The sequence below is a fragment of the Branchiostoma belcheri genome, unplaced genomic scaffold (genome assembly GCF_001625305.1).
Source record: "Branchiostoma belcheri isolate BF01 breed outbred unplaced genomic scaffold, Haploidv18h27 scaffold9, whole genome shotgun sequence".
NCBI lineage: Eukaryota > Metazoa > Chordata > Leptocardii > Amphioxiformes > Branchiostomatidae > Branchiostoma > Branchiostoma belcheri.
Window position 1 is genome coordinate 3,083,313 of NW_017804575.1, and position 4,092 is coordinate 3,087,404.

Sequence of the window (4,092 nt, forward strand, 5' to 3'; positions counted from 1 at the left end):
TGATTTTTGAAAGAAAAAAAAACAAGAAATTGTGTTGCCCTCTGACAGTGGTCACCATGCCAAAAATGGGCAAAGATGTCTGTTTTTTTTTTGTTTTGTTTTGTTTTTTTTATATTCCAACATGTAATCACCAGACGTGGTGACGGCACACTCAAGTTTTTTCAACTTATATTAATGCCGCCACCAACACAGGGGACAAATACATGACAGGAAAATACTCATTTACACCTGAGCTAAGTGAGGAAATTCGTGTTAAGTGCCTTTCCCAAGGGCACAAGATCGGTGGCATGTCAGGACTCGAACCCGGGACTCTTAGTTCCGAGTCGCGCACTCTGCCGCTACGCCACACGACCGATTTTAAAACGTCTCAAAGTGCCTTACAAAGGTACTGATAACTCTTTCCCTTGAAAAATATTCGTAGCAATGGCCAGGGAGGCAAATGATAACCGAGTAGCAACCTACGTATTTAGGCCACAGCAAGTAATTTTTATGGATGACATCAGCGCACGCATTAATTTTCGCCTGATTTTGGAAAAAAACAGAAATTTTGTTGCCTTCTGACAGTGGTCAACATGCCGAAAATTGGCAAAGATGTCTGTTGCCATGCCGGAACGTGGATGACAGATAACTATGAAGAGAGGAGACAAGACAAGGCTCTGATTTGATGTTTTGCCTTTTACTTTGATGGAGTGATGTATTTCATCCCTTTTATATGTGATGATGGCTGTGTTTACGTAATGTTCCCACTAAATCGAAACCATCTATGATCTAACAATGATCTAACTTTTATTTTTCAAAGTTCTTTCAGTGACAAATGGATGTTGTAATAGTTGGCAGTAAATTAAATTTAACACAATATAGGTATCATTTCTTGTTTAACAAGGGGTTTATGATCTCAAAATTTAAAAATGTAGGAATGTTTTTTTTTTTTTGGCCCGCCTTGTTTTTTTCGCCCTATCGCATTAAGTTTGGAGTCTGAGAGGATGTTATGCACAAAAAATTACTTGCTGCGGCCTTAGGTAGCTTCATTGCTGTATCCTCCATGCGTTTCTTTATCTCCTATATACATTTACGGATTTGTAAAGTAAGCGTAAAGATATGAAATATGTTTACGTTGTATTTAAGCACACTGAAAGGTGACGGAAAGACGGAATTTGCCTTTCAGCAGCCTTTACGAAGTCGTAAAGTCTACTGAAATAATTTTTTCACCTTTAAGACTTCTTTACATATTGCGGAAAGTTTGCTTAAATATCTGTTTTCGCTGTTCGTGCTGTGTATGATCGAACACAATGCCGTGCTATCTACGACATCGCCAAATATTTTCACGTGCGTCGAACAAACACAATCAATCACGTTTCACAGGAAACATAAAACGCCATCATGACATTCCAAAATTGAAAATACGTCAGACTCCAAGCAATGTTGGGATCACAATCACGAAATGGATGCAACATGAAACATGTAACGGATAGTTTATGGTTGTATCAGCCGTTTTGTCCTTGCCTTGTATCATTAGGGAACGTTTGTAGCTAGAGATGGTATTCTTCATTTCAGCTCACTGAATAGCCTCCATAGCATGCCAAAAACTGTGGGTTTTGGGGGTCTTCAGGGTCTTTTGGATCTTTTATGTGCTATTTTCTGATTGCATATAGACAACGTAGCCGGCCTGGTTGAATTACCCCCGTTTTTTTAGAACTGGACTAATCAGAAAACAGCCGAAGACCACCTAACCCCCAGCCTGCTACGGAGGCTACTTACTGAAGGCGTACAACATGCCACGAGCTGCCTTTCTTTCTGTGTCGCTGACTTTGGTAGCTCTTCTATCGAAAGCGGAGAGGGGACCATGTAGGTATTTTTTTTACTCTTTTCTTGTACATTTTCGATTCAGACGGCAAAGGCGGGTGTTTGTGATAGAATTTCAGCACCAAGGAGAGGTATAGGCACCAGCACAGCGAGACATACGTTGTCATACAGTGAGACATGTCACATACGTTTATAACAGTTTTAGTAGGGACAACAGTACAAATATCATTGTGCCCAAGTCGGTGTAAATGTACAGTATTTGAGCTGTTCATGTTCATTATATATACATGTACCCTATATCTTACAATAGTGGCGTCGGTGGCGCAACGGTTAGGGCGTTGAACTCGGAACCAATAGGTCCCGGGTTCGATACTCACCGTGCCCCGACGCTGTGCCCTTGGGAAAGGCACTCTACACGACTTCACCACCTGTATGGTGGAGTGACGCTCATCGAGCCTCTTAGGCTAATCTGTCTAGCTGTGTGCCAAAACACACTACGGCTTTGCTGCGCCAATGTGTCAACCATGATCTGCACATTTGCCACCGAAAGTCGTATTTTTTATATCTTACAGGGTGGCAGTTGAATCCGTGCGCAGGACCCAGTCAAGGTGTACCGTTCATGTGCCCAAGTGGTCCACAGCCTTTCCATCTACTAGGTAAGCTGTTACCCATAGCACTCATGTGGCAAGTTCCGTGCAGGCCAAGTATGTGTTTATATACGCTGTACAATAGTAGACTTACACAAATAAATATAGTCAAACATGAACGTTTAACGTACCGTAAATGCCAAAAATAGGGTAAAATATGAAAATCTGTATGCATGCGAATAACTATGAGCAAGGAGGATAATATACTGTAAGTCAGTTTTTTCTAAGGTCGGTCGGGAAACAGGAAACACATTTTTCCTAGGTATATATTAGCCCTCTCTCGGCTTGCCATGTGTTTGTTCCACAAGCGGCGAAAGGACATGGAAGTGAGAGTGAATTAAAAGTAATCACAACGGGATACAGGATTGTTCCCTGTAAATGCACTCCATGAATTATAAATGATCATTGATGTCAAACAAGATTGCTGTATCTACACCGCAGAACATGCGTGGTCTGTGTACCCAAAAGTAAGGCCACAGCAAGTACATTTTATGGATGACATCCTCCGCCGACGTCAAATTTAATGCGATAGGGCGAAAAAAAAAACAAGGCAGGCTAAAAAAAACAAGATTCCTACATTTTCAAATTTTGACATCATAAACCTTGTTTTTTTTAATTCCAACATGTAATCACCAGACGTGGTGACGGCACACTCAAGTTTTATCAACTTATAATAATGCCGCCACCAACACGGGACAAATACATAACAGAACAGTACTCATTTTCACCTGAGCGAAGTGAGGAAAGTCGTGTAAAGTGCCTTTCCCAAGGGCACAAGATCGGTGGCATGTCAGGACTAGAACCCGGGACCTCTAGGTTCCGAGTCGCGCACTCTGCCGCTACGCCACACGACCCCACATAAACCTTGTTAAACAAGAAATGATACATGCATTGTGCTAAGTTTACTGCTGACTAATGCAGCATCCATTTCTGAAACAACTTTGCAAAATAAACGTTTTCAATCATTGTACAAATGGTTTTGATTCAGTGGGAACATCACGTATACACGGCCACTATCATATATAAAAAGAATGAAATACATCACTGTATCAAAGCTTTAAAAGACGAAAATTAAATCAGAGCCTTTTCTTGTCTCCTCCCTTAATATTCATCTGCCATCCACGTTACGGCGTGGCAACAGACATCTTTGCCCAATTTCGGCATGTTGACCGCTGTCAGATGGCAACAAAATTTCTTCTTTTTTTCCAAAAATCAGGCGAAAATTGATGCGCGCCCTGATGTCATCCATAAAAATTACTTGCTGTGGCCTAATGTCAAGGTAACCTTTGTAGCAAATGTGATTACAGCATGACAAACTGACTCAATCAGGCGCACGGATTCTGAGGACAATAGTGTTAGATTTCAGGCTATTCTAAAGACAACAAGCTAAGGGAGTGAAGTATTATTTTTGCTCGCCTCCCTCTCTAGCTTTCTCTCTCCGGCTCTCTCTCTCTCTCTCTCTCTCTCTCACTCTCTCTCTCTCTCTCACTCTCTCTATCTCTCTCTCTATCTCTCCCTCTCTCTCTCTCCCTCTATCTCTCTCTCTAGCTCTCACTCTATCTCTATCTCACTCTCTCCCTCTCTCCTCTCTCTCTCCCTCCCTCTATCTCTCTCTCTCCCTCTCTCCATCCCTCTCTCTCTC